Source organism: Eumetopias jubatus, unplaced genomic scaffold (genome assembly GCF_037043125.1).
Source record: "Eumetopias jubatus isolate StellerSeaLion01/CBP00866 unplaced genomic scaffold, mEumJub1_p1.0 scaffold_10, whole genome shotgun sequence".
NCBI classification, from domain to species: Eukaryota; Metazoa; Chordata; class Mammalia; order Carnivora; family Otariidae; genus Eumetopias; species Eumetopias jubatus.
The window spans coordinates 125,220,046-125,229,298 of record NW_028274816.1 but is presented as its reverse complement, the minus strand read 5'-3'; the positions used below and the strand labels follow the sequence as shown (position 1 = coordinate 125,229,298).

The window sequence follows — 9,253 nt, the reverse complement described above, 5'->3', positions numbered from 1 at the left end:
GGTGCCCCTCCATGGGCTTTTTAAAAAGCTGGCTTGCTTACCTGCGACCTTTTTTGGAGGGTCATGATGTGGTAGCTTGCCACGTGGCAAGTCTTCTCTTGTCCTTTGCCGTTTCTTGTAAGCCTCACACTCAGTCTGTGACTTACATATTATTATCAGCCCCCATTTTACAGATGAGGAAGTGGAGGTTCAGAGAGATTAATAAGGGCTAACATCTGTTAACCATTTACTATGTATCAAGCACTGGGCTAACTGCTTTCAATGAATTCACTTGTTTTATCCTTGCACACTCTTATGAGGTAGGCACTATTATCATCCCCTTTTTATAGATGAGGAAATTGAGGCTTACAGAGGCTAAGGAATTTGCTAGCAGCTGCTAGACCAAGTGTCCTCTTAGGCTGTGTGGCTCCAAAGCTCATGTGCTCTCCACTCCACCCAGGACCCAGCCCAACAGAGTGGTTCAGAGCAAGCATTCCGGGCTTGGCTGTTTATTAGTCACGTGGCCTTGGGCACATTATTTCATCTTCCTAAGCCTGGTTTCTAATTTGTAAAATGGGGCGAATAACAGCACCTCCCTAAGAGGGCTACTGTGAGGACTAAATGAGACTACGCCTGTCAAGGGGTTAGCATAGTGCCTGCCCACACAGCAAGGACTCAACTGATGGCAGCGACTTTTATTATCACCAGGTTTCTCTCGGAGGGGGATCCTTGATTAAAGTCAGATTGCTTTAGAAGCCCAGGAATCTTCTGAAAAAACTGGCCATTCCACAGTCATCTCGGCTATTCTATGTGGACACTGCTCTGACATTTTTCTATGCGGGGTGAGGGGAGAGAGATGCTTTACTTAGAGCCAGGACAGGGGGTTAGTCTGACCTTTGGGAAGTAAAAGACTAAAAGCCGAGTGACCATGAACTAACTGGCCACTGTAGGTGTTGCCCTGGTGTTTCAAACCAGCCCGCTCTCCAAAACTGCTTCCTGGGTCAAGCTAGAACCTCGGTGCGACCCCAGGAGCACCCTAGATGTGGACACACAAAAGTAAAACATGTTAATATGCCTATTCATTCCCTGTCACGTTGTAGGGGGAAGGGCATGGGCTTTGGAGCCCTGGGGAGCTCAGTTTGAATCCTGACTCTGCTGCTCGCAGGCTGTGTAAGTCACAAATCTGTCTGTGCTTTAGTTTCCATAGCTATGAATTAGGAAAGATGTGATAATAAAGCTAACAGTTACAGAATGCTCACTATGTGCTGGGCACTGTTCTTTTTCTTTTTTAATATTTTATTTATTCATTTGAGAGAGGAGAGGGAGAACGCACAAGCAGGGGGAGAGACAGAGGGAGAGGGAGAAGCAGGCTCCCCGCTGAGCAGGGAGCCTGATGCGGGGCTCCATCCCAGGACCCTGGGACCATGACCTGAGCTGAAGGCAGCCGCTTAACCTACTAAGCCAGCAAGGCACCCCAAGAAACTATTTTTAAAAGCAATTTTAGGTTTATAGCAAAATAGAGCAGAAAGTGCAGAGTTCCCGTATACCTTCTGCCCCGACACATACACAGCCTCTCCCGGTATCAACATTCTGTCCTAGCAGTGGTACTTTTGTTATAACTGACCAGCTGATATTGACACAGCATCATCACCCAAAGTCTGTAGTTTACATTAGGGTTCACTCTTGGTGTTGTACATTCCATAGGTTTGGACAAATGTATAATGACATGTATCCATATTGTATGGTTTCACTGCTCTAAAACTCCTCTGCTCTGCCATTCATCTCTCCCTTCCCCCAAACCCTGACCACCACTGATCTTTTTACTGTCTCCATAGTTTTGCCTTTTCCAGAATATCGTGGTTGGACTCACACAGTATGTAGCCTTTTCAGATTGGCTTCTTTCATCTATTTAAGGTTCCTCCTTGTCTTTTCATGGCTTGATAGCTCATTTCTTTGTAGTGCTGAATAGGGCACCTGGGTGGCTCAGTTGGTTAGGCGACTGCCTCCGGCTCAGGTCATGATCCTGGAGTCCCGGGATCGAGTCCCACATCGGGCTTCCTGCTCGGCGGGGAGTCTGCTTCTCCCTCTGACCCTCTTCCCTCTCGTGCTTTCTATCTCTTTCTCTCTCTCTCTCAAATAAATAAATAAAAATCTTTAAAAAAAAAAGTGTTCCCTTGTCTGGATCTACCACAGTTTATCCATTCAGATATTGAAGGATATCTTGGTTGCTTATATATTTTTGCAATTATGAATAAAGGTTTTATAAACATCTGTGTGCAGGTTTTTGTGTGGCCATAAGTTTTCAATTCATTCAGATTAATAGCAAAAAGTGCAATTGCTGGATCATATGGTAAGAGTATGTTTCATTTTGTAGGAAACTGCCAAACTGTCTTCCAAAGTGACTTGTACCGTTTTGCATTCCTAACAGCAATGAAGAACACTTCCCGGTGCAGACCTCGTGAGAGCGTTTGGTGTTGTCATGTTCTGGATTTTGGCCATTTTAATAGGTGGGTCGTGGAACCTCACTGTTGTTTTAATTTGCATTTCCTTATGACATCTGACATAGAGCATCTTTTCAAATGCTTATTTGCCATCTGTATATCTTCTTTGGTGAGGTGTCTGTTCAAGTCTTTGGCCCATTTTATTTTTATTTTTTTATTATTATTTTTTAATCTTTAACTTAACATTTCATGAAAACAGAGCATTTTAACAGGTTCTATGCAGACATGGTTCTAATGTTGATTTGCTGTTACCTTATTTTTAAAAGAGGGTGGTGGTGGGGAGATACAGAGGCTAGATTAACCTGGCCCCAATGCTCAGGATCATAACTTATGAGTTACTAACTCTGATGTCCTTGACTGTACAAAGCATCAATTGAAGCCAATAAAGGCTGTTTCTACCAACATATCAAACTTTCTTTTTGCCTTTTTTAAAACTATAAAATGGGCATGTACCTGAGGCATAGGCTTCAGGCCAATGGGTTTTTAAGGGCTGCTTAAGAACCAGAATGAAGGATACATTCTCCAGTTTAAGGATACATTTTACAGTTCAAAGTATGTTCTTCCTTCTAAAAATGTGACACAAAGAATAATTTATACCAACTGCTTTTTATTATTGAGTTTCAGAAACCTTTCACAAGAGGGTAAAAAAAGGGGGGGAGGACTTTACAACCACAGCTAATGTTATTTTTTTTCCCATTGTTCCCAGTGAGCTCCAAACCCATTGTGTGCAAAGCCCATTTTTCCATGCATCTAAATGATAGATACAGGCTATGAAATTCTCTATTCTATTTGTAGCAGCTTACGCAGGTGCAGCCAAACACAAAGTGTCAGGACAAATTGTACACAAACTTTACAATGTGGGATTTGGATTTAAAATATGAAACATAAAATCTATATAAAACTGATAAAAATCAAGCACAGATACCAGGACTGAAACTTATAACCCATGTGTGAAAGGGAGTTTTGTTTCCTTTCAAGTGCTTTATTCTGCTACAGGACAGTCAAAATGAAGATATAAAGCTTTGTGGTTAGTTTAAATTATACACTCTGTAGATACTATACCAATTTTAAAAGTTACACATAGACCAACAGATGTCCATCAGTTCATCTGGATTGACCAGACACTCCAGCTGGATCGCTGAAAGCAAACTGGGCAAATGCGGAAAGAAAATCCACCTGTGCAATTTGTTTGCAGAGTTTACTGATGGGCACATTACACTCCTGGTCCATGATGGTTGCTGCTTTCTTCAGCAGAGCTATCGTTATAGGCTTCACGCCTCTGACCACCTCCCGAGCCCCGAGTGCTATCAAATTCTTGAAGCTCTATCTCCTCTGGGTCTCCAGTTATGTTTGGAACTTCTGGTCTAGATGGCAGAAGATCCTCTAGCTCAGAAAGCTTGTCTGGGTTGATCCAGTTGTTTTCAGGAAACTGCATATCAAACTTTATGTAGAGATCACCTTTTTCAAAGGGATTACGATACTGTGGCTTTCCTTCCCCTCGAACTACACGGACACATCCTGGTTCAATTACTTTTCCAGGGGGGTATTTCACCACAATCTGACGTCCATCAAGGTGCTTAAATGTGAACTGAAATCCACATAGAGCTTCAAGTCCAATCTTATATGTCATGTGCAAGTCATTCCCATCTCTCTGGAACACCTCATGCTCCTTCTCTTGTAGCAAAAGAACATTGTCTCCTGGTTCCACTCCTGGGCCCTGATCTGCTTCCCCAGTGAATGTAATTCTCTGTCCATGTTTCATGACTTTGTCTACATGGACTTCAAGAATCTTGACTTCTTTAATCACCTTCTTCCCCTCACATTTTTTACAGCGGTCCTTTTCATTAATTACCTCTCCTTCTCCATTACAGTCAGAACACACAGACTGCATCTGTTGTACCATTCCTGGAGACAGCTGTCTGATCATGATGTGTACACCTCGACCCTGACAAGCACTACACTTCTGAACAGCTCCAGACTTTCCACCTTGGCCATTGCATGCACTACAGAGTACATTCTTGCTAAGTTGTAGTTTGGTTGTCTTGCCATTACACAGATCTTCTAAAGACACTTTAAGGGGACGCATCATGTCTTCTCCTCTTCTTCTGCCATTTCGACTTCTACTCTGATTGCCCATGAAGCCGAACAATCCCCCACCAAAAATGTGAGAGAAAATATCATCCATGCCACCACCTCCACCGCTACCTTCCCGAAGACCTTGTTCTCCATATCTGTCATATAATTCACGCTTCTCAGGATTTGACAGTACTTCATATGCAAAACTGATTTCTTTGAATTTGTCACCAGCATTTGGATTCTTATCAGGATGGTATTCCTTGGCTTTCTGTATGCCTTCTTCAGCTCGTTCTCGCTGGCGCCGGGCGGGACGCCCAGGACGTCGTATAGCTTGGTGTCAGCCACGTTTGCCCTGGCGGCCGGCCTGGCAGCGCTTTCAGAAGAAGGTGACGGAGCGGACGGAGCGCAGCCAGGTTCACAGTGGCGGCGGCAGCAGCCTGGCCCATTTTTAAATAGGATTATTTGTTTTCTTATTGTTGAGTTTTAAGAGTTCTTCGTCTGTTTTGGATAACAGTCCTTTTCAGATGTGTCTTTTACAAATACTCTCTCCCAGTCTGTGGCTTGTGATCTCTTAGTATTGTCTTTTTCAGAGCAGAAGTTTTTGATTTTTAAGAAGTCCAGCTTATCAATTTTTTCTTTCATGAATCATGCCTCTCGTGTTGTATGTAAAAATCATCACCACGACATCAGCTCTAGCAACATTTTTCTAGATATGTCTCCTGAGGCAAGGGAAACAAAAGCAAAAATAAACTACTGGGATTACATCAAAATAAAAAGCTTCTGCACCGTGAAGGAAACAATCAACGAAACTAAAAGGCAACCTTCTGAATGGGAGAAGATATTTGCAAATGACATATCCAATAAAGGCTTAGTATCCAAACTACATAAAGAACTTACACAACTCAACATCAAAAAAAAAAAAAAAAAACCATATAATCCAATTCAAAATTGGGAAGAAGACATAAACAGACATTTCTCCAAAGAAGACATCCAGATGACCAACAGACACATGAAAAGATGCTTGACATCACTCATCATCAGGGAAATGCTAATCAAAACCACAAGGAGATATCACCCCACACCTGCCAGAATGGCTAAAATCAACAACACAAGAAACAACAAGTGTTGGCCAGCATGTGGAGAAAAAGGAACGCTCGAGCACTGTTGGTGGGAATGCAAACCGGTGCAGCCACACTGGGAAACAGTATGGAGGTTTCTCAAAAAATTAAAGATAGAATTACCATATGATCCAGGAATTCCACTCCTGGTCTTTACCCAAAGAATATGAAACCACTAATTCGAAAAGATGTATGGACCCCTGTGTGTATTGCAGCATTATGTACAATAGCCAAACAATGGAAGCAGCCCAAGTGTCCATGGATAGATGAATGGATAAAGAAGAGGTGGTATGTATATACAATGGATTAAATTTTGCCATTTGCAACAACATGGATGGAGCTGGAGAGTACAATGGTAAGTGAAATAAATCAGCCAGAGAAAGACAAATACCATATGATTTCACTCGTATGTGAAATTTGAGAAACACAGCAAACAAACAAAGAAAAAAAGGGACAAACCAAGAAACAGACTTAACTATAGAGAACAAATGGATGGTTACCAGATTTGGGGGGGAATAGGTGAAGGCGATTAAGAGTACACTTATGAAGAGCACTGAGTAATGTACAGAATTATTGAATCAATATATTATACACCTAAAACTAAACAGAACACTGTATTTACATATATGGGAATTAAAAAAATTAAAAATTAAAAAAATCATCCCCTAACCCAAGGTCATCTGGGTTCCCACCTATGTTACTTTCTAGCAGTTTTGTAGTTTTGTGCTTTACATTTAGGTCTATGATCCATTTTAATTTTTGTAAAAGGTGTGAGGTCTATTTCTAGATTCATTTTCTTGACTGTGAATATCCAGTTGTTCCAGCACCATTTGTTGAAAAGACTAAACTCATTTAATTTTCAAAATAAGCTTTGAGACACACCCTGTTATTTATCCCCATTTTTCAGATAAGCAAACTGAGGCTTAGAGTGGTTTTATAAATCACCCAGGGCAACACAGCTAGTACTTGACAGGGATCTGAACCCAGGTAACCTGACCCCAGAGTCCATGCACTCAATCCCTATCTATAATAGTCTCTTTGTCATAGGTTTGTTGTGAGGACTGGAGATAGTGCTTAGCACATAGTAGGTGTTCAGGAAGCAGTAATGATAGCATGTCCAACTCAACCTGCAAGGTTTCACTCAATACCAGGTCTCAGAGCAACTTTATTTCACTCCTCCAGCCAAACCTGCCACCCATCATAGCACTATCTCCTCCTAGGGATGACAGCATGGTGTACCCTACTCACCACAGTCACAGCACACTTCCATGTGAGTCCCGCTGAGAGAGGCTGCATGTCTGATTTCTCAGTGTCCCCCAGAGTGCCGGGTGCTGCACTTGGCAGCCTCTCAGTAAAAGTCTGTTTAATTGAGTTTGTGTGGCCTGCTATTCCTTTATGCAAAATGCACATCCTGGGTGTGGTCTATTCCTCAGGATCTCTGAGCTCTTACTCAGCCCTTTGCTCCTGGGCCCCCCTGCTCCAACCTTCCCTGATCTGTCAGGTTGAGCCACCCCGGTCTACAGAAGTTCTCAGCTGGGCTAACTATGCAGAGGGCTGCCCTTCCTCCTGCACCACCACGCTCAGTTTCTCTCACATTCCAGGGTACCCCACTCCAGTAAGGACACTGCCTGTAGAAGTGTCTACCTCTCCATCTCCAAACTCAAGACAATAGCACCTATCTTGGAGGCCTGCTCTCTAAACACGTCTGGCCCCTCCCAGGAAGTCTAAAATCCCTTCTTGGTGAGAGCAGTTCACTGGATGTTTACAGGACATGACAACCAGGGGCAGACCTCCTTCCAAAAAAGCTACTAAAAGGGGTGCCTGGGTGGCTCAGTCGTTAAGCGTCTGCCTTCGGCTCAGGTCATGATCCCAGAGTCCTGGGATCGAGCCCCGCATCGAGCCCCGCATCGAGCCCCGCATCGAGCCCCGCATCGAGCCCCGCATCGAGCCCCGCATCGAGCCCCGCATCAGGCTCCCTGCTCCGCGGGAAGCCTGTTTCTTCCTCTCCCACTCCCCCTGCTTGAGTTCCCTCTCTCGCTGTGTCTCTCTGTCAAATAAATAAATAAAATCTTAAAAAAAATAAAAAGCTACTAAAAGGTGTTAATCTTAGCATTGTTGGTCTCCTTTTGGGAGTGAATGAATGCCCCTGAGGACTGTCTCCTGGGCCCTGGTACACCCCTCAGGCAGCCCCACTAAGGCAGGGCTCTCTCAGACCAAGCTACCACAAGCCCGTGTCCACCTTGGGGAGGACATTCTGCCTGTGTCACCTTGGACATGCAGGCAGTGCCTGCTTTGGACTGAGCCATCTGGCACCATACAGCAGCGCCCTGTGTCCGCCTCTGCAGAGCCACCCTGGGAAGATGTGACCAGCAAGACTCCAATGCTTCCTCCGGACAACACGGCCCTGGGCAGCACCCTCCTGGACACAGCCCACGGGGTCCAGTGCCGGCCCTGGAAGGAACCTCTTCTCCACAGGCGGGCACGGTGCCTGCCCTGGGCGTGCCCAGCGGCCTCCGGCGCCCCGTGCACACAGGAGCTCCAGGCGGGGCCTCTCGGACGCGGACAGAGGGCTCGCGGAGCGGCGCCGGTGCCCGCATGGCCCGTTCTGGAGGCGCGCCCAGCGGCTGCCAGGAAGGCCGGGCGTTTATCCCCGGAGCCGCCAGCAGGGAGCTCCCTTTCGGCTCGGCGCGCGCGGCTGCGGGGGGCGGCGCTGCCCTGCGCCGCGCTGCGCTCCAGCCCGGACCGGGCCGGGGCCGCTGGATGCCGCGTCTCCGCTTCTGCTGCCTGCCGGGCGGGCTCCGGCGGCCGGTGAGCGCGGGGCGGCGGGGGCGGCCGCTCGGGGACCGCCCGGGCCCGGGGAGGCGGGGGTGGGGGCGGCGGGGCGGGCTCGGGCCGGGAAGGCGGGAGGGCGGAGGGGCCCGCCGGCTCCTCCTCCCCCACTGTCCCCTGGAAGCGGCGGCCCGGACTCCCGGCTCCGGTCCCCGGCTGCGCGGCGGAGCTCGGCGCCCAGGAACCGGGGCCGACCGGGAGGGGCGGGGAGGGGAGCTCTGGCCGCCTTTGCCAGCTCGGGGGCGCGCGGAGGCAGGGCAGGGTGGCCCTCGGTTTGGGGGAGGGATTGAGGGCTTGGGGGAGCCCAGGTGGCCCCGAGCTGCGGGGTGGAGGCTGCAGCCTCCGGGATAGGGGGCTTCTCGGGGCCAGGCCCAGGCCCCCGCCCCCCAGTCCGAGCGAGCGAGCGAGCGAGGCTCTGAGGAAAGCAGCGGGGACAGCGAGCACCTCGGCCGAGCCCTTTATCCCTCCCAGCGGCTGCACCCTTTCACTGCCAGGCCGACAGCGGGCTCCTCTCAAAGGAGCAGCTGCTAGACGGCTGGCAAAACAATGGAGACCCCGCTTCCCCAGACCCCCTCCCCGGGCGCAGAAGATGGGGGTGAGTGAATGGTAGGTTTGGGGATTAGGGAGTGCTGGCTGTCCCCTGTGACTGGCTGCTCACCTCACCTTTCCCTGCAAAGGGGTGGGGTGTGTGTGGGAAGGTCGGACGGCCTGCCCCAGGCCTCTGGGAGAGACTGCCCTGATGCCCCGCCC

General features: G+C 47.8%; 1 protein-coding gene across 2 annotated transcripts in view; it reads left to right on the top strand.

Moving 5' to 3' along the window:
• The first annotated feature begins 8,404 nt into the window (after positions 1-8,404).
• Positions 8,405-9,253, top strand: part of MYO18A (myosin XVIIIA) — a 94,783-nt gene continuing 93,934 nt past the window's right edge. For both annotated transcript variants that reach the window (XM_088028396.1, XM_088028395.1), the window contains exon 1: positions 8,405-8,482. The gene's annotated coding sequence lies outside the window, so the exon portion shown is untranslated. The remainder of the gene's footprint in view (positions 8,483-9,253) is intronic.